Genomic DNA, 26,670 nt, shown 5'->3' with positions numbered 1-26,670 from the left:
TTAATAAAGGGAGAACTACCCCTCCACAACAATATTATAAGAAAACTCGCAGCGCCCAGAATAGCCTGGAGGTAATTAACCTTTCCTCACATATTTTATCTACAGCGCAGGAGGAGGTCCTTAGTTATGGTCTATCTTTTTCCCCCACTAATAATTTCCATTATTTTACAACAGTAAAAGATCTCAATCTCTTCTGTCGTAAGCTTGTCCTGAGGAGGTTACATCATCGGCCTGACGGGATTATCGACGTCCGCGGTGACATCGAGCTGGAGGCTTTGGAGGTACTGGAGGGCCTACTTAATGAGCAGGATTCTGACAATGCGGTCGGATTCCCAAGTGCTGTTGTGCCCAGATCTAGAACCTTTCCCCCCTTGTCCATTTGTCCACAGATTGACATTTTTGCACGTCTGGTGACTGAAGATTTTAAGAAAATCCCAACTAAAATAAGATGGGATAATCTTAGTCCTGATCATAGACGTGCTTTAAAGCAACTTAAATCTTTAGATGACGTTGTTATTAAACCAGCGGACAAGGGGGGAAATGTCGTGATCTGGCCAACAGATAAATACGAGAAGGAAGCATTTAAACAACTTAAAGATAAAAAGTATTATGCGTTACTCCCTCAGAATCCGTTGACCGCATTCTCACAACTGCTTGATACTATTCTGATCCAGGCATGGGAAAAAGGACTTATTCCTAAAAAAATCCTGGATGGGTTAATGACAAAATTTCCCAAGGTCCCCACCTTCTACCTCCTCCCTAAAGTTCATAAGGATCCGGTCGACCCACCTGGGCGTCCCATAGTCTCTGGCATTGGAGGGCTGTGTGACCCGGTGTGTAAATTCATTGATTACTATCTTAAACCTTTGGTCGAAACGCTGCCCTCCTATGTCAGGGACTCTACGGACGTCCTGGTGAGGGTTGACGGCCTCTGCTTAGATTCTGATATGCTCTTTGTCACCGCGGACGTCGAGTCCCTATACACCTGTATTGACCATCAACATGGTATTGAGGCCGTACGATACTTTCTGGAGATGAGCAGTCTGGGCAGACCCTTTATTGATCTTCTTTTGGAATTATTACAGTTTGTACTATACCATAATTTCTTCACATTTAGGGACCGGTTTTACTTGCAGAAACGCGGCACTGCCATGGGGGCGGCGTGTGCGCCCGCCTACGCTAACCTCTTCCTTGGTTATTGGGAGAGGGAGGTGTTTCGTGGGGATGGGGCATGCGCCGCTGACCATGTGCAGTGCTGGTTTTGTTATATTGACGATCTTTTAATTATTTGGCAGGGACCGGTCCCTGTTTTGGAGAAGTTTATGCTAACTTTAAACACCAATCCTTACAATATTCAACTGACATACAAATGGAATGAACGCAGGATTGATTTTTTGGACATCGCATTGTCGGTTGATGGATTGGGGTTTGTCCATACTGACATCTTCAGAAAGAAGACTTCTGTTAATTCTTTTCTCCACGCCTCCTCAGGGCATGCTTACTCAACTATCAAAGCCATCCCCACTGGTCAATTCCTCCGGGCAAAACGTACTTGTTCTACTATGGATAGGTTTGAGGAGCAGGCCAAAGATCTGCGAAATCGTTTCCTTGAAAGAGGATATAGTCAGAGAAATATCAAGCATGGCTATCACCGCGCTAAATGTACTCCACGTCAGAAATTACTTTGTAATTCTGGCAGGAAGACTGATAACGGTGGGACTTATACTAGATTTATATCTACATACAACTGTCAATGGGATGCCATGCGTCAAATTCTGACCAAGCATTGGCCTGTTCTTCAGACCGATTCCATAATGAACAAGGACATTTCTACAAGACCTCTTATCACTGCACGGAGGAGTAAAAACCTAAAGGACCAATTGGTGAGAAGTCACTATGTGGCTCCACAGAAAAGTTTTTTCGGGAACCCCAAACAAAGATGGGGGTGTTTCCCATGTGGGAATTGTATGGCGTGTAATTTGTCGAATATTGTGAGAGCTAAGACTTTCACAAATGCTGCTGGGACCCATGAATATAACATTGTGCATTATATATCTTGCACTACTTCATATGTTATATATCTTGCGCAGTGTCCCTGTTCCAAAATGTACATCGGTCTGACAACTAGGGAGCTGCGCATTAGGGTGAGAGAGCACGCAAGGGACATTTCAGCTGCGATAGAGGTAGAAGATGTTAGTTTGTTGAAAACACTACCTAAACACTTCTTACAATATCATAACTCTGACCCTCGTGGCCTCAAGGTTAGAGGCATTGATAGGATTCATGGTGGGATTAGAGGGGGTGACCTAAAACAGTTATTGGCTCAAACTGAAACTAGGTGGACCGTAGAACTTGGTACCATGTCCCCTGTGGGACTTAACGAGAAACTTAGTTTTGCTCCATTTTTATAAATCTCTGCTTTTTAATTATGTGTTTATGTCTTTATTTTTCTTTTTGTATGTTTTGTTATAGTAATATCTTGGATCAAATCTCCCCAGAAATATATTTCTTGGTTCTGGATGCCTTCCGCTGTGCATTATCTGATCTCCATATTGCCCTGATATTATTGGGATAGATTAAGAACATCTACTCCGTGATTAATTAACTGGAAGGACTATATATTGATCATCAATTGGAGGACATAGAGGCATGGAGAACGTCTTTGAGAACTAATATGTACCATCTTTGAGGGCATATGATGTTATTTTCCTCTTATTATTTTGTTTTTTGATTTTTTATGCTTTGTTGTATTGTTAAATGATATATGACGTTGTCTATGCAAGAGGAAAATGTACATGTTACTGTACCTTTAAATATCTAGTTACTCCGATTCATGGTGGTGGTATATTCTATACTTTACCCTGTCTGCTATAAAGTTAATCTTTTACCGTGCGGGTTGGAATGGTGCCTTTCAGTGGTGTTGCCTGATCGATCTGGCGGTTTTGGGAGGACTTTGTAGCTTGATCTTTATAATATGGCGACGCGCATGCGCACTGCGCCCGGGAGTCACCATTTTGTTGAAGGCCTCTGTATTATCGGCTGTGCGGATGTGACGTCATGGAGGATTTCCTCCCCGCACGCCGATTTTGAGTGCCGGAAACAATTGCAGCTGAGACCCGGGGGCGGCGGTGCCATGCGCGACGCTGCATTGGTGGTGACGGTAATTGGCGTCCTTTATAAACTGGGGAGTTATGAGAGACATAGCACGCACAATTCTGTTTTCCCTTGATAAAGCAAGAACGCGAAACGCGCGTCGGGGCTTCCTTTGAGAGTTAGGACAGTGGATTTTATGGGTATGTATTGATAAGTACTAGTTCTCCATGCTTTCTTTGCACGTGCACTTTTGATGGTGGTTAATTGTCTATATTGGCCAGTATGGAGACTTATTTCTATTTCACTCCCATAACCTGTTCTATGTTTTACCTTTCTCTCTGAGATTTGTGCTCACTCTACTCGGGTACCATCCTTCCTCGTGTTAATATATTTATATATTTTTTTCTTTCTTTGTTCATTGTTATTGTTATGTTTTTAATATGTGGATATCTTCAATAAAACTTGTTACTTTTTAATAATTCCCTAGTGGTGTGTTCTGATACTTTTGTATCTCTTGGGTTAGTGACAGTATGATGGGCCCACAGCTCTCTTATACACAGTATGATGGGCCCACAGCTCCCTTATACACAGTATGATGGGCCAGCAGCTCCCTTATACACAGTATGATGGGCCCACAGCTCTCTTATACACAGTATGATGGGCCGGCAGCTCCCTTATACACAGTATGATGGGCCGGCAGCTCCCGTATACACAGTGTGATGGGCCCACAGCTCCCTTATACACAGTATGATGGGCCCACAGCTCCCTTATACACAGTATGATGGACTTACAGCTCCCTGTCATGATTTGGATGCCCCGGTCATTTACTCATCCTCCGACGTATTCACTATTTTGTGGCACTGCTGCAGTGTCGCTGCTCCAACTTGTGAGCGCAGTTCTGACTGGCCAGAAGGTAGAAGCTATGTCACAGGCGCTCAATGTAAGACTATGAGGCTATGTGCACTTGTTGCGGATTTGTGCAAATTTCCCGCGGATTTCCTGTGTTTTTTGTGCAGATTTCACCTGCGGATTCCTATACAGGAGCAGGTGTAAAACGCTGCGGAATCCGCAAATAGAATTGACATGCTGCAGAAAATAAAACTCAGCGTTTCCGGGCGGTATTTTCTGCACCATGGGCACTGCGGATTTGGTTTTCCATAGGTTTACATGGCACTGTAAACCAGATGGAAAACTGCTGCAGATCCGCAGCGGCTAATCCGCACCGTGTGCACATAGCCTGAGAGTGAGGAAGAGGCCAGAACGAGGCTCCCACAGACTCACATTGATTGGTGACCTCTGCGCTGTTCCATGAAACACTGGAGCCTCGGACAGGTCACAAACTGCAGGAGACGGAGCCGAGCGGAGACTAAAACATATGAAAACGCCAGAAGGTGAGTATCAGACAGGGGACGGGGATTATCAGCACCGCCCCAGCAATGAGATGAAAAATAATGCTGGAGTGGTGCTATAAATGTGATGCAGCTCTTGGTTACTGTATGGGGGCTCCTTATACTAATACTCATAAAAGACCCAGGTGGTCCGTATCAAAAGCCCCCGACCCCCCCATCTCCAGCCTCCCCAGACAGCAAATATTACATGATGGAGTACATATAATATCATAACTAAACATAATATTCAGCCCCCAGTGACCTGCCCCCCTCCCCCACTTCAGCCCCAATACCCCCATCATCTCACATCCACCCCTCTGTACCCTGTTCCCCCTCACTCACTTTCAGCCCCCACAATACCCCAACGGTCTCACACTGACATACCTGAATTTAATAAACCTAATAAGTCCCATCCCCAGCACTTACTGATAAAGTTTGCACTGCAGGCAGGACCAGGAAGTGTGTAAGTGAAATGCAAGGTGGGCACTAGGACCCAGCGTGCCTGAGCCAATCCCAGCGTGCACAGAGTGAAGAAAACTGCAGCCGGAAAACCTTCATTATCAGGTCAGACGGGCGAAACCATTCACTGCAGGGGGGAGACTCTGCAGCCGGCCACTGTGCGAGCAGCGTGCAGCTTGTCAGATGGGAGCAGACAGTATACTGCTCTGCTCCTATGCGGTGTTCTGCCTCGTCCCAGAAGTGGCCCTGCCCTGGCTCCCGGTGGGCCCCTTCATGTGACAGGGCCCGGGGCGATGGCCCCCTCTGCCCCCCCAGTAGCTACGCTACTGGTTCAGTCATTCTACAGTATTCTATAAATGTTATAGTCAGACTAGTGATGGGCAGTCCGGCTCTTTTTGGTGATCCGGCTCTCATGGCTCCGCTCACCAAAAAGAGCCGGCTCTTTCGGCTCGTGAACCGGCTCTTTTTGGATCGTATTAGATCCCTATTGAGTACCTGTTCATGTGTCCGAAACTCCGCCCACCTACCGCAGAAACTCCGCCCACTTCTTAGAGAGCCAATTAAATTGAAGAGTGGGTGGGGTTTTGCTCAGGTGGGCGGAGTTACGCCCCCCGAAGCCCAGGATTTTACGCCCAGTGAGAGCCATTCAGGGATTTTAGTGGCTCTCACTGGTGTGCCGGCTCCCATCGTTCACTGCAGGGAGCCGGCTCTTTGTGTCGGCTCGTTCGCGAACGACACATCACTAAGTCAGACGTCAGACTACAGTCTACTGGAAATGTGGCCAGACAATGCAAACCTAGCGTAAATGCTATGATCAGTCAATCCATAAACTAGTGTAAAAGTTTTGGTCCGCCAGTCCACAGTCCACTGTAAAAGTAGTCTATTAGTCCACATTCTAGTGTAAATGTCGTGTTCATTCAGTCCATAGTCTTCTGGTCTACTGGAAATGTGTTCAGAAATTGCACACCTAGCATAAATGCTGTGGTCAGTCAGTCCTTAGACTAGTGTAAATATTATAGTCAGGCAATTCAAACTTTACTGGAAATGTGGTCAGGCAGTCAAAATCTAGTGAAAATGACGAGGTCAGTAGGCCTTAAACAAGTGCAAATGCTGTGGTCAGTCAGTATTCAAACTAATGTTAATGCTGTGATCATTCATCCAAAGGCAGGCGCCGGTTTGAAAACGTAAACAGCGCTGAGGGGGCGGCGCAGAAAAACCAAGAAGATGTGAGTGACGGCAGAGGAGCGTTTCGAGCTGGGGAGAGAGGAGCCGCCTCCCTGGCTAGAGACAGCAATGGTGGCTAAGTATCAAATTGCTTTTTTTGGGGTATACTTGAACCTAAAACTAAAAGAGCCACCTTGTTAGAATGCAGCATTACTGCTGCACAAGGTGGCTCTTTTAGTTTATAACGGCTGGAGGGGGGGTGACAGTGGCCCTTTAAGAATGCTGGCTCCTCCATCCAGTGTCAATCGTACACTTCCTGCTGCCAGTGTAAGACAGATCAGTGCTGTGTCTGTGCTGCAATCTTCTGTGTTCACTTTCCATGCTGGCTCCTCCATCCACTGTGAATCGTACAATTGCTGCTGCCTGTGTAAGACTGATCCGTGCTAGGTCTGTGCTACAATTATGTGTTCACTTTCCTTGAGTAGTCCTCTACTTAAGCATGCTGGCTCCTCCATCCAGTATCAATCATACACTTGCTGATGCCTGTGTAACACTGATCCATGCTGGGTCTGTGCTGCAATCTTTTGTGTTCACTTTCCTAGAGTAGTCCTCTAATTAAGCATGCTGGCTCCTCCACCCATTGTCAATCGTACACTTGCTGCTGCCTTTGTAAGACTGATACGTGCTGGGTCTGTGCTTCAATCATCTGCGTCCACTTTCCTAGAGTAGTCCTCTACATAAGCATGCTGGCTCCTCCATCCAGTGTGAATCGTACAATTGCTGCTGCCTGTGTAAGACTAATCCGTGCTGGGTCTGTGCTGCAATCATCTGTGTCCACTTTCCTAGAGTAGTCCTCTACTTAAGCATGCTGGCTCCTCCATCCAGTGTCAATCATAAACTTGCTGATGCCTGTGTAACACTGATCCGTGCTGGGTCTGTGCTGCAATCTTTTGTGTTCACTTTCCTTGAGTAGTCCTCTACTTAAGCATGCTGGCTCCTCCATCCAGTGTCAATTGTACACTTGCTGATGCCTGTGTAACACTGATTCTTGCTGGGTCTGTGCTCTAATCTTTTGTGTTCACTTTCCTTGAGTAGTCCTCTACTTAAGCATGCTGGCTCCTCCATCCAGAGTCAATCGTACACTTGCTACTGCCTGTGTAAGACTGATCCGTGCTAGGTCTGTGCTGCAATTATGTGTTCACTTTCCTTGAGTAATCCTCTACTTAAGCATGCTGGCTCCTCCATCCAGTGTCAATCGTACACTTTCTGCTGCCTGTGTAAGTCTGATCCCTCTGTGCTCTGTGCCTGACCCAGCCTGACATTATTCCCTTTCTGGACTTAGACTCTTTGCTTGTGACCTGACTTCTCTTGTGCCTGCTCCCTGTAAACTGTCTTGTCTTTCTGGTATTCCTGACCTCGGCTAGTAAATTGGTTTAAGTCTCTGACTTCCCCTTGTTGTACTGCACCATTTCCTGGACCTAGCCTCGGATTGTTTAACCTCCTTTTACTTATTCAGTAAGTAGTGTATATTTTTTCTTTCTGTTATTTGTAGTCTTTCTCTCCCCTTCTGGGGCTAACATTTACTATAGTGACTCGCATCACACATAGTCTTTTGGTCTACAGGAAATGTGGTCAGGAATTTCACATCTAGCTAAATGCTATGGCAAATCAGTCCATAAACTAGTGTAAAACTTTTGATCCGCTAGTCCAGAGTCCACTGTAAAAGTGATCTGTCAGTCCACATTCTAGTGTAAATGTTGCGTTCATTCAGTCCATAGTCTTCTAGTCTACTGGAAATGTGGTCAGAAATTCCACACCTAGCATAAATGCGTGGCCAGTCAGTCTACAGTCTATTGTAAATGTTATGGTCATTCAGTCCATAGTCTTTTGGTGTACTGGAAATGTGGTCTAGAATTCCACATGAAGCATAATTGCTGTGCTCAGTCAGTCCTTAGACTACTGTAAATGCTTGGATCAGTTAGTCCATGGACTAGTGTAAAACTTTTTGTCCGTCAGTCCACAGTCTGATGTAAATGTGGCCAGTCAGTCCACAGTCTAGTGTAAATGATGTCGTCAGTGGGTCTACTATTTAGTTTAAATGCTGTGGTCCATCAGTCCACAGTCTAGGGTAAATTCTTTGTTCAGTTGGTTCACAGTCTAGTGTAAATGTTGTTGTCAGCCGATTCAAAGTCTAAGGGTATGTGCACACGTCCGGATTTCTTGCAGAAATTTCCTGAAGAAAACCGGAAATTTTCTGCAAGAAATCCGCATTTTTTTTTGCGTTTTTTTCCCGTTTTTTTTGTGTGTTTTTTTAGCATTCTGCAAGCGTAATTAGCTTGCAGAATGCTAAAGTTTTCCAAGCGATCTGTAGCATCGCTTGGAAAACTGATTGACAGGTTGGTTACACTTGTCAAACATAGTGTTTGACAAGTGTGACCAACTTTTTACTATAGATGCTGCTTATGCAGCATCTATAGTAAAAGATAGAATGTTTAAAAATAATAAAAAAAAAAAAAAAAAAAATGGTTATACTCACCCTCTGCACACAGCCGATGTCCTCAGCGGCGTCCGTTCCTATAGATGCCGGTGTGGTTCAGGACCTTCGATGACGTCGCGGCTTGTGATTGGTCGCGTGAGTCACATGAGCGGTCACGTGACCAATCACAAGACAGCGACGTCATCACAGGTCCTGAACCACACCATCTATAGGAACGGAAGAGAGAGCATGCACCGGAAAGGCGGGAACACTTCGGGGGCCATCAGAGGGTGAGTATAGGACTATTTTTTATTTTAATTCTTTTTTTTTTTACCAATTATATGGTGCCCAGTCCGTGGAGGAGAGTCTCCTCTCCTCCACCCTGGGTACCAACCGCACATAATCTGCTTACTTTCCGCATGGTGTGCACAGCCCCGTGCGGGAAGTAAGCAGATCAATGCACTCCTAGGTGTGCGGAATCCCCGCAATTCCGCATTTTTAATGAACATGTTGCTTTTTTTTCCGCGATGCGATTTTTTCGCGGAAAAAAAGGCAACATTTGCACAAAAAATGCGGAATACACTGAAACTAATGGGAGGCATATGTAAGCGTTTTTTCCGCGTTTTTATCACGTTTTTATAGCGAAAAAACGCAAAAAAAACGCAAAAAATCCTGAACGTGTGCACATGGCCTTAAGGAAATGCTGGGGTCAGCCGGTCAACAGTCTAGAGTAAATGTTGTTAGTCTGTCCACAGTTTAGTGGAAATGCTGTGGTCAGTAGCTCCACAGCCTAGCGTAAATGAGGAGATCAGTCTCTTGTAATCGAGGCATTGAATGTTACACCGCTGATAACAAGCCTGTTCTATGAAACATAAGAACGTTTTCTTATTTTAGAAGACAGAGGATAAGGAGAAGAAATGTTCCTTACATCTGTACCTGAAATATGGTTGTGTTATACTAGGAGTTGTGTATAGAAGATATACATGTGAAAAACACAAACAATATATTCTCATGTACAAGGAAGGTGTTATTACACCCCGGCAGGCGTAGAACTTATGCCTAGACCAACAATTATCAGTAATTAATAAGAATATTAATTACCTGTTAGGAGATTTTTCTAATTCTCTTCTTGAAATCCACAAGGAAAAATTTCACGTTCACCATCTCACTCGGCGTCAGTCACCTGTAAATAGTCAAAGGTGTGATAATATGTTCCTGCTACATGCTGCACACAAAGAAAAATATAACACACTAGGGACAAAATTACTTATTTCAGGTAGAAGGATTGTGGTCAGTTTATTGTGAATCCTGTAGTCAGTCATTTGATAGTTTACTGTCCAGTATATATTATGTTCAGTCATTCTACAGTATTCTATAAATGTTATAGTCAGACTACAGTCTACTGGAAATGTGGTCATTTAATGCAAACCTAGCGTAAATGCTATGATCAGTCAGTCCATAAACTAGTGTAAAAGTTGTGGTCCGCCACTCCACAGTCCGCTGTAAAAGTAGTCTATTAGTCCACATTCTAGTGTAACTGTCGTGTTCATTCAGTCCATAGTCTTCTGGTCTACTGGAAATGTGTTCAGAAATTGCACACCTAGCATAAATGCTGTGGTCAGTCAGTCCTTAGACTAGTGTAAATATTATAGTCAGGCAATTCAAACTTTACTGGAAATGTGGTCAGGCAGTCAAAATCTAGTGAAAATGACGAGGTCAGTAGGCCTTAAACAAGTGCAAATGCTGTGGTCAGTCAGTATTCAAACTAATGTAAATGCTGTGATCATTCATCCAAAGACTAGATTAAAAGTTTTGATCAGTCAGTCCAAGGTCTACTGAAGATGTGGCCTATCAGTCCACAGTCTAGTATAAATGCTGAGGTCAGTCAGTCCACAGGCTAATGTAAATGAAATGCTCATTCAGACCATAGTGTCACGATCTCCATTCTGTTCCTGTCTGCGATGTTAATTTCTGTAGAAGTTATCAGTCTGTTTTGTTTGTGCTGGGTCTGAGCTGCAATCATCTGTGCTCACTTTCCTTGAGCAGTCCTCTACTTAAGCATGCTGGCTTCTCCATCCAGTGTCAATCATACACTTGCTGATGCCTGGTAACACTGATTCGTGCTGGGTCTGTGCTGCAATGTTTTGTGTTCACTTTCCTTGAGTAGTCCTCTACATAAGCATGCTGGCTCTCCCATCCAGTGTTAATCGTACACTTGCTGCTGCATGTGTAAGACTGATCCGTGCTGGATCTGTGCTGCAATCATCTGTGTTCACTTTCTTTGAGTAGTTGTGGAGCGCCCCCACACCGCCGCAGGGCCGAGGGGTACCCGGAGCCGGGCCTCTGAGTCTCAGTCCTGGGGTTATCACGGTGGCTAGGCCCGGTCCGTGGCCCTGTCTGTCAGTGGGGGACGTCCGATGCAATAAGTGGGGTTAATGGTGGTGTAGCGGTGCAGGTCGCGGCAAATAACGAGGACACCAGGTTGCAGTCTCTTTACCTCTTTACTGGAGATCTCTGAGTCCTCAGTCCAGAATACGGTTCACCAGGCTGCGCAAGTCCGACCGGTCCAATGGCACCTCCAGAGTTCTCCTCACAGGTGGAAATCAGTGCCCTCCTTCTAGCGCTGTGTGTTGTAGTCCTTCCCTGCTGTGCTCACGGAAAGTACCCCACAACGGTTGTGTCTGTTTCTTAAGTTCCCTCACAACTCGATTACTTGATGTTCTTCTCGTATTCCATCCCGCCCTGTTATTCAGGTTGGAACAGCACCCGTTTGTCAGGTAGGCCTGGAGTTCTTCCGGGACCCTAGAGACGCCCCTCTCCCGCAATTGCCCCCCAAGACTTCATAGGTGATATGTGTTAGACAGCCCGCCTTAAACTGACTGCCCTGCCGCTGTTTGGAGTATGGCTTGAAGCTGTATGCTATTCCACTCCCTCGGCGTTCCGGCCACCGGTAGTGCGCCTCAGTAGGATGTTGCTCCGGTCTTACAGCATGACCCCTACTGGTATTCTCCTTTCGCTTGATCTCGTTTCTCACTCAGCACAATCTATCTCGCTTCTAGTCCTTTCTTAGGGCACCGCCGCTATGCTGAGCAGGCACGGTCCCGTTACGTTCTTTCCAATGCCAAGCCTCTGTCAGGATCCCACCCCTGACAGAGGCCCTACTGTCTCTTCCTCCACAACACCCTCTGCCACAAGGTGTTGCTTCGTTCAATCCAGTCAGCTTTCTCCTCTAACTTCCAGCCTGACCCCCAGTTTACCCACTATGGTGGGGAGTGGCCTAATGAATAGAACCCTTAGCTCCCCCCGGAGGCCCAGCTGTGAAACATATTGGTGTCTGTGATACCTGCTCAGAGGAACTCCTTCAGTGCCATCGAACGCACCATGGCTCCCCATAGTGGCGGATCCACAGTACTGCAACGACCAGGACTCTGGGGCGCTGCACTCCCCCCTGGTTAAACACAGTACTCCGGGACTGGGAAGAAAACAACAATACAGGTTAGCAAAAAGACATACAATTTTGTTGAGTGCAAAACAATAAGTATACTTGAACAGGCTTCCCTTTATGGGAGGTGAGGACACTTTTAACGTTACAAACATAATTAAATATCATAGCAACAGGCTCCAATTAACTCTCATTACCCAACCGGGTATTCTACTAAGTGCAAATTTTGTGAACAATAATTTAACATTGCCTTTAAGGATTCACACTCTAAATCCACTAAAGACCTTCCTATAATCACATTATAAGGTATTCTAACTTTTCATTCGCCTTCTTTGGAATCTGCAGGACCGCCTGTCCTATCGGCGCCAGACCTACTGCCTCTCCTTTCTGTTACAGGACCGCCCCGTTCAGCCAGGGCCTACTGCCTTTTCAACTACTATACATAGTATAGAACATAACTTTACTTTCAATTTGAGAACACTGAGCCGGCTCTACTTGGCTCCTATAAGGACTCGCTCCCTAACCCCTACGGGTTCACTCTCTGTCCTTAGTAACGAACTAACTTTCTATGGGGACTCAGGGTTTACCTTCTATCCTCACCTTCGTTATTACTTCCTTTCTTTCAACTATGCAGGACTCTAATTCTTCCCCTACGGGCTCTCTGCATCTTTCCTTTTAAAGAACATTATCTAGGTTTCACATTTCAAACAGATTAAACACACATAACTTTTCTTTATGCATAACAGTTACATTTCTTCCAGAGCATCATCATATTACGGTTCTAAAACAGTATCACTTTCAAGTTTAGGTCACACATCCCCCTTAAGAGGGGATCAAGTCTTTCTGAGGTAGCTCGTCTTCTCAGCCTACCAGTCTTTGCTCAGCAAAGGTTCCAGAACGGTATCTTCGCAAAGAGTCTTTAAGTAAAACCAGTAGAAAGCGCCTTTAAGAAGGTGCAAACTATTTACACGAAAGTTTGGATCATGCACTGTTCATGATTTCTCAGTTTGTAAAACTTATGCAAAAACTGGTAGGAAAAACAAACAATAGGGATCCCGGGTCAACTAAGGGATCCATAAAGAGTTAACCCTGAAGGGTTTAGCAGCAAACAGTATACAAACAGTTAACGGACAAAACTATTTACATTTTCATAAAAGAGCAGTAATACTTTACTGTTGTGAAGCGGGAGGTGGTCTCCTGTCCGGTCTCACCAGGCCAACGGATCGCACTGGTGAGCCAGGACGCGGTTCTGGTCCCAGCAATGATAAAATCCCTCGCCGGGAGGTCCTCCTTGTCGACAGGCGTATACGTCCCTCCGGGGCACGGCGAGATTGGGCTTCTTGCGGTTCCGCAGGGCCGGGCTCCGCTGTCTTCCCTTTGGGGTCACCTTTTTCCGGTGCTTCAGCAGCAGCCTGGAAGGCAGTGCACCGCTGCACGCCTCGTGCCATCCAGCCAGCTTCCCCCGTAGCCCTCCTCCATCGGGTATAAGTCACCGCATCGCCTGGTTCCAGGTCGCGATCGAACCTCCCGCAGCAAGGTTCCACCTCCTCCCGGTCTACACGGACTTGCACCGGTTCCCCGATCTCTTGGATCACTCCTCTTCCACACTGAGGGTTAAAGGCCACCACTACGCCCCAATGTGATGTCGGGATCTCCGGAGTGCTCTGCAGATCGACCGGCTCCGCAGGCTGGGGCCGGCTCCGCCACGCAGCCATCAAGCGCCGCGGGTGTTCGACCTCGGGCATTATCTTCAGGCCTGTTGTCTGCAGCGCATTTCCAGCCGCGGCCGAGTTAGGAGAAGCAGAGGACATTGAAGCCAAGCAGATCTCCGTGGGCTGGCCCAGCCTAGCAACCACGCGGGCATCGGCCTCCAGGCGGGCGACGTCCTGCCGGGCCTCTGCCGCGGCTATGCTCTCTTCCGACGGCGGCCGGGGAGGTCGGCTCATCGTTGATCCGGCTAGGGTCAGTTCCCGCAGCGACGGCGTATCCTGGGCTACATTGGGCTGTCCAACCTTTCTCCGCGCCCGATCCTTCTCATACGGGTCTTCTCGTGCGGCCATCTTTATCGCTTCTCCCTCGTCTTTTTCCCGCGGTCTCTTCCGTGGGCGGTCCCGTCCCCATGGTCTCCACCCTCCGACCAGGATCAGGAGGCGGACCTCGGCTGTTGACGGGCACGTCCTCAGGACACAGAAATACTTAGACTGGGCGGCCATTGTGGTTCGCGCTCTCCAGCTTGTCTACGCCCACCTCACGCCCCTCTTCTCCTCCTGCGCTCTCCTCGGCGCTGCAATGGCGGCGGATTTTGGCGGCAACTGGCGCAGCACACAGTCTTTTCAATAAAGTACAATTCAAGCGCAATAAATCACAGTTCCAAGGCACACATGACCTGATTCTTCAGGCTTAAGTAGATCCTGTTCGTGACGCCAAGTTGTGGAGCGCCCCCACACCGCCGCAGGGCCGAGGGGTACCCGGAGCCGGGCCTCTGAGTCTCAGTCCTGGGGTTATCACGGTGGCTAGGCCCGGTCCGTGGCCCTGTCTGTCAGTGGGGGACGTCCGATGCAATAAGTGGGGTTAATGGTGGTGTAGCGGTGCAGGTCGCGGCAAATAACGAGGACACCAGGTTGCAGTCTCTTTACCTCTTTACTGGAGATCTCTGAGTCCTCAGTCCAGAATACGGTTCACCAGGCTGCGCAAGTCCGACCGGTCCAATGGCACCTCCAGAGTTCTCCTCACAGGTGGAAATCAGTGCCCTCCTTCTAGCGCTGTGTGTTGTAGTCCTTCCCTGCTGTGCTCACGGAAAGTACCCCACAACGGTTGTGTCTGTTTCTTAAGTTCCCTCACAACTCGATTACTTGATGTTCTTCTCGTATTCCATCCCGCCCTGTTATTCAGGTTGGAACGGCACCCGTTTGTCAGGTAGGCCTGGAGTTCTTCCGGGACCCTAGAGACGCCCCTCTCCCGCAATTGCCCCCCAAGACTTCATAGGTGATATGTGTTAGACAGCCCGCCTTAAACTGACTGCCCTGCCGCTGTTTGGAGTATGGCTTGAAGCTGTATGCTATTCCACTCCCTCGGCGTTCCGGCCACCGGTAGTGCGCCTCAGTAGGATGTTGCTCCGGTCTTACAGCATGACCCCTACTGGTATTCTCCTTTCGCTTGATCTCGTTTCTCACTCAGCACAATCTATCTCGCTTCTAGTCCTTTCTTAGGGCACCGCTGCTATGCTGAGCAGGCACGGTCCCATTACGTTCTTTCCAATGCCAAGCCTCTGTCAGGATCCCACCCCTGACAGAGGCCCTACTGTCTCTTCCTCCACAACACCCTCTGCCACAAGGTGTTGCTTCGTTCAATCCAGTCAGCTTTCTCCTCTAACTTCCTGCCTGACCCCCAGTTTACCCACTATGGTGGGGAGTGGCCTAATGAATAGAACCCTTAGCTCCCCCCGGAGGCCCAGCTGTGAAACATATTGGTGTCTGTGATACCTGCTCAGAGGAACTCCTTCAGTGCCATCGAACGCACCATGGCTCCCCATAGTGACGGATCCACAGTACTGCAACGACCAGGACTCTGGGGCGCTGCATAGTCCTCTGCTTAAGCATTGTGCCTCCTCCATCCAGTGTCAATGGTACACTTGCTGTCTGTGTAAGACTTATCCGTCTGTGCTGCAATCATCTGTGTCCACTTTCCTAGAGTAGTCCTCTACTTAAGCATGCTGGCTCCTCCATCCATTGTCAATCGTACACTTGCTGTTGCCTGTCTAAGACTGATCCATGTTGGGTCTGTGCTGCAATCATCTGTGTTCACTTTCCTTGAGTAGTCCTCTACTTAAGCATGCTGGCTCCTCCATCCAGTGTCAATCGTACACTTGCTGCTGGCTGTGTAAGACTGATCCATGTTGGGTCTGTGCTGCAATCATGTGTGTCCACTTTCCTAGAGTAGTCCTCTACTTAAGCATGCTGGCTCCTCCATCCAGTGTCAATCGTACACTTGCTACTGCCTGTGTAAGACTGATCCATGCTAGGTCTGTGCTGCAATCATCTGTGTTCACTTTCCTTGAGTAGTCCTCTACTTAAGCATGCTGGCTCCTCCATCCAGTGTCAATCGTACACTTGCTGATGCCTGTGTAACACTGATCCGTGCTGGGTCTGTGCTGCAATCTTTTGTGTTCACTTTCCTTGAGTAGTCCTCTAATTAAGCATGCTGGCTCCTCCATCCAGTGTCAGTTGTACACTTGCTGCTGCCTTTGTAAGACTGATCCGTGCTGGGTCTGTGCTTCAATCATCTGTGTCCACTTTCCTAGAGTAGTCCTCTACTTAAAGGGGTTGTCCACTACTTTCAATTAACCCCCCAATGTATCCCCCCGGGGCCCCTAATGAATTGTGCCATTACCTTCTGTTGACGTTTTCGCCTGTGAGCGGCGCTATTCCTCCTGCTGAGTCCGGGTCACATGACCCCCAGACTGCAGCCGCCGCTCATTTCCGCCGACGTCACGTCAATTTCCAGGCTCTGAAAATTGACGTGACGTCAGCAGCAGGCGTGACCAGCCCCCACAGTCAGCAGTCACTCAGCAAGAGTGACTGGGCTGTGGGCGGTGCTGGGGGGTGCCTGCAGGGCTGTGCTGGGGGCGGGCGGGGCTGTGTGTGCTCACTGCTCAGTGCTGGGATCATGATGTGTGGCTGGGCTGTGCTTCGGTCGCCGGGGGTCTGCCGGTGTTTCTGCCCGCCGGTGCATGTGCCCGCCGGCGCCGGTGCTTGTGCCCGCCGGCGCCGGTGCTTGTGACCGCCGGTGCTTCTGCCCGCCGGCGCTGTGTGTGTGTGTGTGCCGGCGCTGTGTGTGCGTGTGTGCCGGCGCTGTGTGTGCGTGTGCCGACGCTGTGCGTGTGTGTGTGTGTGCCGGCGCTGTGCGTGTGTGTGCAGGCATCGTCCGATGGGACTACAAGTCCCATCGGGCTCTGCCTGCTACACTGACAGTGAGTGACACATTAGCCAATGATGGGACAGTAGTAGTCCCATCATCCGGCTAATGTGTTGAATGTAAAAAAAAAAAAAAAACACAGTACATACATACATACAACACCATGCGACGACATGCACCATGCGACGACATGCGACAACATGCACCATGCGACGACATGCACCATGCGACGACATGCACCATGCGACACATGCACCATGCGACGACATGCGACATGCGACACATGCACCATGCGGCGACATGCACCATTCGATGACATGCACCATGCGACCACATGCACCATGCGACCACATGCGACCACATGCACCATGCGACGACATGCACCATGCAACACATGCACCATGCGGCGACATGCACCATTCGACGACATGCACCATGCGACCACATGCACCATGCGACGACATGCACCATGCGACGACATGCACCATGCGACGACATGCACCATGTGACATGCACCATGCGACGACATGCGACATGACCATGTGACGACATGCACCATGCAATGACATGCGGCATGCAACGACATGCGCCATGCGACGACATGCACCATGCGACGACATGCGACATGCACCATGCGGCGACCTGCACCATGTGATGACATGCGCCATGCGACGACATGCACCATGCGACAACATGCACCATGCGACAACATGCACCATGCGACGACATGCAACAACATGCACCATGCGGCGACATGCACCATGCGACGACATGCACCATGCAACGACATGCACATGCGTCAACATGCGACATGCACCATGCGTCGACATGCGCCATGCGTCAACATGCACCATGCGTCAACATGAGACATGCACCATGCGACGACATGCAACACGCACCATGCGACGACATGCACCATGCGTCGACATGCACCATGCGTCAACATGCACCATGCGACAACATGCACCATGCGACAACATGCGACATGCACCATGCGACGACATGCAACATGTGACATGCGACATGAAACATGCCACATACAGTACGTACATACAACAGACATACAGTACATATAACATAGATTACATACTCACCATCACTTGTCACTTTGATCCCCGAAGCCATTGTCATCTGTAAAAAATATTAAAATAATAAACAACCAATATACTCCCTGATCCGCAGAAATCCAATTAAAACAAGTGTCCCATGACGATCTCCCGTGGAGAGCAGGAGCCTCTGCTGATGCAACCACTCTCCAGGGGCTCCAGGAACACAATGAGGGGAGGAAGGTATCCTTCCACAATGTATTCCCCACAATGTATTCCTACACCCCTGTGAGAAAATAGTCCCTAGTCTCACTTTATGGCATGCTGTATGAGAAAGTTCCCACGCAGCTTTTTGCCATAAAGTGAGACCAGTGAACTTTAGTAACCTCAGTGATGCACTACAGGAGCCATTGTCTTCTGTCAGTGTGTCACTGAGGGTCCTATAGAGCAGTGACACCACCCAATGTCACTGTTCTATAGGGGAGATCGTCGTGGGACACTCGTTATTAATTGGACTACAGCGGACAGGTAGTATACGGTTTATTATTTTACTTTTTTGCAGGTGCTGGAGTATGGTAAGTATGGTTAAATGAAGAATATTAAAATACTTTTTCCTAATGTGTGTGTGTTTCATTAACCCTTTTTTAGTATTGGATTAATAATGGATAGGCGTCTTATTGACGCCTCTCCGTTATTAACCCGGCTTAATGTCACCTTACAATAGCAAGGTGACATTAACCCCTTATTACCCCATATCCCACCGCTACACGGGAGTGGGACTGAAATACATGGCACTTTAATACGTGGCACTGAAATACGTGGCACGTGGCAGTTACGTACGTGGCACTGAAATATGTGGCACGTGGCACTGAAATACGTGGCACTTACATAGGTGGCATTTAAATCCGTGGCACTTAAATCCGTGGCACTTACATACATCGCACTTGCATACATGGCACTTAAATACGTGGCACGTGGCACTTGCATACGTGGCACTTATATACGTGGCACGTGGCACTTATATACGTGGCACTGAAATAGGTGGCACTTAAATCCGTGGCACTGAAATACGTGTCACGTGGCACATACGTGGCACTTACATACGTGGCACTTACATACGTGGCACTTACATACGTGGCACTTACATACGTGGCACTTAAATCCGTGGCACTTACATACGTGGCACTTACATACGTGGCACGTGGCACTTACATACGTGGCACTTAAATCCGTGGCACTTAAATCCGTGGCACTTACATACGTGGCACTTACATACGTGGCACTTACATACGTGGCACGTGGAACTTACATACGTGGCACTTACATACGTGGCACGTGGCACGTAGCACTTACATACGTGGCACGTGGCACTTACATACGTGGCACTTATATACGTGGCACTGAAATACGTGGCACTGAAATATCGTAGCACTATGTCAGAAAATGTTCATTAAACGGTTAGGGGTGAGGTTAGGGGTAGGGTTAGGGTTTGGATCCCTTTATCACCGTGATGGTGGTGGGTGTTTTTTCAGTTTTTTTTCTATAAAAACGCATCATCGGTGAGGGTGGAAGATATGGTTATCGCAATCCCAGTGATGACATAACCAAAGTAAAGACCATAAATATAAAGTAATGAACAAGTACTGAACAATCCCTTTAATATATGATACTAAAACTGTTTTGAATCTATAAAATGCACAGTGTAGACTACAGTCTACAAATCTGTAATTTCTCAGTGTGAATGCAGATTTTTGGTTACTCATATTACACTCAGAGTGAATACAAGGATGTGATTTGAATACTCCCAATGTTGTCACCACGGTTTCTCTCACGGAGAATTTGTGTCAGTGTCATTATGTGAACCCTGTGGACAATCAGTGGCTGCTTCACTGTCTTCGCCTTAGGAAGAAGTGGCTTACATTTGGTAATTCTTAAAAAAAATGCAGCAACACTCACTTCCTACAGATATGAGTTTGCTTAGAAGGTGGTGAGAGTGATGCGGCCACTGATTGACCACAGGTACAATCGCTGCGAGACACCGCGCCGACACTATTGGAACGTGCAGGCACTGGAATCTAGTAAACATAGACTGAGAGGGGGTTGTTAGAATAGTGGACAAACCCTTCAAAGTTCTATATGTATGTATATATCACTGCAACAAAATATTAAAGTGTATGTATATGAATAAATAATTTATTCCATACATACACATAGAAGTATATATTGGTGTGTATATAAAAGGTGTGATCGCATATTGGTGCAATCTGTGCAGCTAAAATGCAATGGGGGCCATTTCTACCTCGAAAGCAGGTGGAATTGTGACTTAGGATGAGCTGTTATTTCTGCAAATGGCCCATATATTGTTTCTGAAACTGGGGCCTCTCCTGTATATGAGCACAAATAGTGTAAAATAAGAACACACATAATATATATACATGCACACAAGCGTATGTAGATGGACACATATAACCACACATGTACTGTGTAATTTACATATCTAAGACATATACGCAGTAGGATCTCTTTACAGTATATCATATGTATACTAAACTATATATACTATGAAATAGATGAGAAAGAAAAAAAGCTAAAAGCTTGATCACCATGGTTGTGCAGTTCTTGGTGCTGCTTTACAGCTTGTGACCAAGATGTGACCTCTCCTCATCAGCCTGAAGAGAGAGGAGGGAGAGGAGGGAGGGGTTTGGGTGTGTTTTGGAGTGGGTGTGCTAAATTCGGGCTTAGAGGACAGTGCAAAGCATCATGGAACTTGTAGTATTAGGGCACAATAAGGAAGTAGTCGATTAACCCCATGAGAGCTGAATCCAGCACTGAAGATGTGCTGCTACAGCATGATAACAGGTAATATTGTTAAAATAAACACAGTAGATGTTTTCATTGGCCCATAATAGCAAGATTTATGAAAAAAAAAAAAAAACTTTATAGTAGTGGACAACTTCTTTAAGCATGCTGGCTCCTCCATCCAGTGTCAATCGTACACTTGCTGATGCCTGTGTAAGTCTGATCCCTCTGTGCTCTGTGCCTGACCCAGCCTGACACTATTCCCTTTCTGGACTTAGACTCTTTGCTTGTGATCTCACTTCTCTTGTGCCTGCTCCCTGTAAACTGTCTTGTCTTTCTGGTATTCCTGACCTCGGCTAGTAAATTGGTTTAAGTCTCTGACTTCCCCTTGTTGTACTGCACCATTTCCTGGACCTAGCCTCGGATTGTTTAACCTCCTTTTACTTATTCAGTAAGTAGTGTATATTTTTTCTTTCTGTTATTTGTAGTCTTTCTCTCCCCTTCTGGGGCTAACATTTACTATAGTGACTCGCATCACACCTAGTCTTTTGGTCTACAGGAAATGTGGTCAGGAATTTCACATCTAGCTAAATGCTATGGCAAATCAGTCCATAAACTAGTGTAAAACTTTTGATCTGCCAGTCCAGAGTCCACTGTAAAAGTGATCTGTCAGTCCACATTCTAGTGTAAATGTTGCGTTCATTCAGTCCATAGTCTTCTAGTCTACTGGAAATGTGGTCACAAATTCCACACCTAGCATAAATGCGTGGCCAGTCAGTCTACAGTCTATTGTAAATGTTATGGTCATTCAGTCCATAGTCTTTTGGTGTACTGGAAATGTGGTCTAGAATTCCACATGTAGCATAATTGCTGTGCTCAGTCAGTCCTTAGACTACTGTAAATGCTTGGATCAGTTAGTCCATGGACTAGTGTAAAACTTTTTGTCCGTCAGTCCACAGTCTGATGTAAATGTGGCCAGTCAGTCCACAGTCTAGTGTAAATGATGTCGTCAGTGGGTCTACTATCTAGTTTAAATGCTGTGGTCCATCAGTCCACAGTCTAGGGTAAATTCTTTGTTCAGTTGGTTCACAGTCTAGTGTAAATGTTGTTGTCAGCCGATTCAAAGTCTTAAGGGTATGTGCACACGTCCGGATTTCTTGCAGAAATTTCCTGAAGAAAACCGGAAATTTTCTGCAAGAAATCCGCATTTTTTGTCCGTTTTTTTGCGGTTGTTTTAGCATTCTGCAAACGTAATTAGCTTGCAGAATGCTAAAGTTTTCTAAGCGATCTGTAGCATCGCTTGGAAAACTGATTGACAGGTTGGTCACACTTGTCAAACGTAGTGTTTGACAAGTATGACCAACTTTTTACTATAGATGCTGCTTATGCAGCATCACTAGTAAAAGATAGAATGTTTAAAAATAATAAAAAAAATAAAAAAAATTGTTATACTCACCCTCTGCAGACAGCCGATCTCCTCAGTGGCGTCCGTTCCTATAGATGCCGGTGTGGTTCAGGACCTTCGATGACGTCGCGGCTTGTGATTGGGCGCGTGAGTCACATGAGCGGTCACGCGACCAATCACAAGACAGCGACGTCATCACAGGTCCTGAACCACACCATCTATAGGAACGGAAGAGAGAGCATGCACCGGAGAGGCGGGAACACCTCGGGGGCCATCAGAGGGTGAGTATAGGACTATTTTTTATTTTAATTCTTTTTTTTTTACCAATTATATGGTGCCCAGTCCGTGGAGGAGAGTCTCCTCTCCTCCACCCTGGGTACCAACCGCACATGATCTGCTTACTTCCCGCATGGTGTGCACAGCCCCGTGCGAGAAGTAAGCAGATCAATGCACTCCTAGGTGTGCGGAATCCCCGCAATTCCGCATTTTTAATGAACATGTTGCTTTTTTTTCCGCGATGCGATTTTTTCGCGGAAAAAAATGCAACATTTGCACAAAAAATGCGGAATACACTGAAACTAATGGGAGGCATATGTAAGCGTTTTTTTCACGTTTTTATGGCGAAAAAACGCAAAAAAAACGCAAAAAATCCTGAACGTGTGCACATGGCCTTAAGGAAATGCTGGGGTCAGCCGGTCAACAGTCTAGAGTAAATGTTGTTAGTCTGTCCACAGTTTAGTGGAAATGCTGTGGTCAGTAGCTCCACAGCCTAGCGTAAATGAGGAGATCAGTCTCTTGTAATCGAGGCATTGAATGTTACACCGCTGATAACAAGCCTATTCTATGAAACATAAGAAAGTTTTCTTATTTTAGAAGACAGAGTATAAGGAGAAGAAATGTTCCTTACATCTGTACCTGAAATATGGTTGTGTTATACTAGGAGTTGTGTATAGAAGATATACATGTGAAAAACACAAACAATATATTCTCATGTACAAGGAAGGTGTTATTACACCCCGGCAGGCGTAAAACTTATGCCTAGACCAACAATTATCAGTAATTAATAAGAATATTAATTACCTGTTAGGAGATTTTTCTAATTCTCTTCTTGAAATCCACAAGGAAAAATTTCACGTTCACCATCTCACTCGGCGTCAGTCACCTGTAAATAGTCAAAGGTGTGATAATATGTTCCTGCTACATGCTGCACACAAAGAAAAATATAACACACTAGGGACAAAATTACTTATTTCAGGTAGAAGGATTGTGGTCAGTTTATTGTGAATCCTGTAGTCAGTCATTTGATAGTTTACTGTCCAGTATATATTATGTTCAGTCATTCTACAGTATTCTATAAATGTTATAGTCAGACTACAGTCTACTGGAAATGTGGTCATTTAATGCAAACCTAGCGTAAATGCTATGATCAGTCAGTCCATAAACTAGTGTAAAAGTTTTGGTCCGCCAGTCCACAGTCCGCTGTAAAAGTAGTCTATTAGTCCACATTCTAGTGTAAATGTCGTGTTCATTCAGTCCATAGTCTTCTGGTCTACTGGAAATGTGTTCAGAAATTGCACACCTAGCATAAATGCTGTGGTCAGTCAGTCCTTAGACTAGTGTAAATATTATAGTCAGGCAATTCAAACTTTACTGGAAATGTGGTCAGGCAGTCAAAATCTAGTGAAAATGACGAGGTCAGTAGGCCTTAAACAAGTGCAAATGCTGTGGTCAGTCAGTATTCAAACTAATGTAAATGCTGTGATCATTCATCCAAAGACTAGGTTAAAAGTTTTGATCAGTCAGTCCAAGGTCTACTGAAGATGTGGCCAATCAGTCCACAGTCTAGTATAAATGCTGAGGTCAGTCAGTCCACAGACTAATGTAAATGAAATGCTCATTCAGACCATAGTGTCACCATCTCCATTCTGTTCCTGTCTGCGATGTTAATTTCTGTAGAAGTTGTCAGTCTGTTTTGTTTGTGCTGGGTCTGAGCTGCAATCATCTGTGCTCACTTTCCTTGAGCAGTCCTCTACTTAAGCATGCTGGCTCCTCCATCCAGTGTTAATCGTACACTTGCTGCTGCATGTGTAAGACTGATCCGTACTGGATCTGTGCTGCAATCATCTGTGTTCACTTTGTTTGAGTAGTCCTCTGCTTAAGCATGCTGCCTCCTCCATCCAGTATCAATGGTACACTTGCTGTCTGTGTAAGACTGATCCGCCTGTGCTGCAATCATCTGTGTCCACTTTCCTAGAGTAGTCCTCTACTTAAGCATGCTGGCTCCTTCATCCATTGTCAATCGTACACTTGCTGTTGCCTGTGTAAGACTGATCCATGTTGGGTCTGTGCTGCAATCATCTGTGTTCACTTTCCTTGAGTAGTCCTCTACTTAAGAATGCTCGCTCCTACATGCAGTTTGAATTGTATACTTGCTACTGCCTGTGTAAGACTGATCCGTGCTGGGTCTGTGCTGCACTCATCTGTGTTCACTTTCCTTGAGTAGTCCTCTACTTAAGCATGCTGGCTCCTCCATCCAGTGTCAGTCGTACACTTGCTGCTGTCTAAGACTGATCCGTGTTGTGTCTGTGCTGCAATCATCTGTGTTCACTTTCCTTGAGTAGTCCTCTACTTAAGCATGCTGGCTCCTCCATCCATTGTCAATCGTATATGTAATAGGATGCAGGTACTGAGTATGTCACCACGGAACAGACAGACCAACTGTTGAAAGGGATTTATTAACAGGGGTAGAATTCTCCTCGCAGGGAGTAAATGGGGTTAATAGAGTCAAGTAAAACAGTAAACAGTTAAGCGGAATCAAAAGGGTTAACGAGTGTTCTTGTAACTTATCAGCCCAGGGAGGTCCTGACTGGAGGGTCCTTTTACCAACATGGATACAGTCACCAGCAGGGCTTGAGATTCTGGTCTTTTCTGTGTCTCCTGGAAAGTCAGGGGTTAAGTCTCTGCAGCCTGCTCTTCACAAAGTGAAACTGGAACCAGGAAATAACAGTCTCTCCGTCACTGCTGCAGGAGTCTCCGTACGCCTGGCAGCTTCTCTGTAATAACGATTGTCACACACACACTGGGCAGTTACTTATCACACTCAGGGATCTTTGCTTGTGACTGCGATCACCAGGGCTGCACTGAGTCACTGTCTCTGCACTGTCAGGGAAAGAGTCTTCTCAGATTATGGAGGCTTCCAAGTCCCCACTCTCACTCCAGCCTTAGTGCCCTCACGGGGAGCACTCTGTCATGGGGAGCGCGGCGCTGCAGCCTGCTTTCTCTCTGGCACGCTGTCCCCTCTCTGGCGCGCTCTCTCTCCTGCACTTTTCTGACCACTCCCCTCTCTTTTCCCAGCAGTCACCACGTCCCCTCTGTCCAGGGCAGAAAGTCTTCCCCCCAGCAACCCAGCTGTCTGGCTAAGTGGTTCCAGGCAAGGAGCAGGGAAAGCAACCTCCTTACATTCCCCCTCTCTTAAAGCTCGCTATTCCACGGGCGAGGACTCTTCGTGCTTCTCTTTGTTCTTTGGAGGGGAGTCAGATACCTGCGATTCTCGCATCTCCTTCTGCCTTTCTTCTTGTACATACTCCCAGACTAAATGGTTTAGGAGCTGCTCATCAGTCAGGTTGAGATATGCTTTCTCTGCTTCATCAACAACTGCTGTCCTCTTCTTCTTTTTCTTCTTCTTCTTAGCCTTGCCGGTAGCAGGTGTTTGCGTAGGGGCTTCTTGCTCGGGTTCCTCAGTCTGGGGGCTTAGTACAAGCAATTCTTCTCCATAGCTCCTCCTCTCTTTGACAGGAGCATTCTCGTCGAAGCTTGAGTCAGATGAATTAAGACCATGCAGGCCGGACTCTTTGTCATCTGCGCCGGGCTCTGCGGACATCACTACCCAGGGCTTCTCAACCACACGCCCTGTCTCACACAGCTGTTCCATTTCCCCTGTCCGATCAGGAACTGGTGAGCTGACAGCCAGCACATTCTTCACCTCAGGGGATGACATCAGTGGTTTCTCCTTCTCATTGGCTCGGACCTTGAAAATGAGTGTCGCAGGAACACTTGGCACTTTCTCTCCTTCTTCGGGAACTCGTGCTGGGCAAGGTAGTAAAGCACTTCGGTGGTCTTCTTGAGTGAACGTCACTTTCTTTCCTCCGGACTGAGTCTCACCAACAAAACCTTCAGACCCAGGCTGTAGATCCACCAGGTTCGCCTTTACGCGTTGGGACAGCGCAGTCATTTCACCAGAGATGCTTGACACCTTCTCCACCTCTCCTTGGTGTCCGACATTGTGATACTGTCTTGTCCTAGGTGGAACTCTTCTCTTCCTGCCGTACCATTCCCTCCAGGGGCGACGTTCCCTCCAGTTAGCAGGACCCTCAGAGGGGTGAGCGGATCTCTGCCACCGCTCTTCTCGGGTAGGGCAATTTCTGGACATGTGTCCCACCTTTCTGCATGACCAGCACTCACGTCTGCGTCGGTCTGGAGGGCGC

The 26,670-nt window shown here is 46.9% G+C and overlaps 1 long non-coding RNA gene across 1 annotated transcript in view; it reads right to left on the bottom strand.

The window, feature by feature from the left end:
* Nucleotides 1–23,379, bottom strand: part of LOC143773605 (uncharacterized) — a 49,886-nt gene extending 26,507 nt beyond the window's left edge. Inside the window, exons 1-2 of the long non-coding RNA XR_013215254.1 lie at nucleotides 23,267–23,379; nucleotides 9,682–9,763 (exon numbers count right to left, since the gene is read on the bottom strand). This is a non-coding gene — a long non-coding RNA (uncharacterized LOC143773605). The remainder of the gene's footprint in view (nucleotides 1–9,681; nucleotides 9,764–23,266) is intronic.
* Nucleotides 23,380–26,670: the final 3,291 nt, after the last annotated feature.

Source organism: Ranitomeya variabilis, chromosome 5 (genome assembly GCF_051348905.1).
Source record: "Ranitomeya variabilis isolate aRanVar5 chromosome 5, aRanVar5.hap1, whole genome shotgun sequence".
Classification (NCBI taxonomy): Eukaryota; Metazoa; Chordata; class Amphibia; order Anura; family Dendrobatidae; genus Ranitomeya; species Ranitomeya variabilis.
The sequence above is the reverse complement of the archived record's forward strand: the minus strand, read 5'-3'. Positions and strand labels throughout refer to the sequence as shown.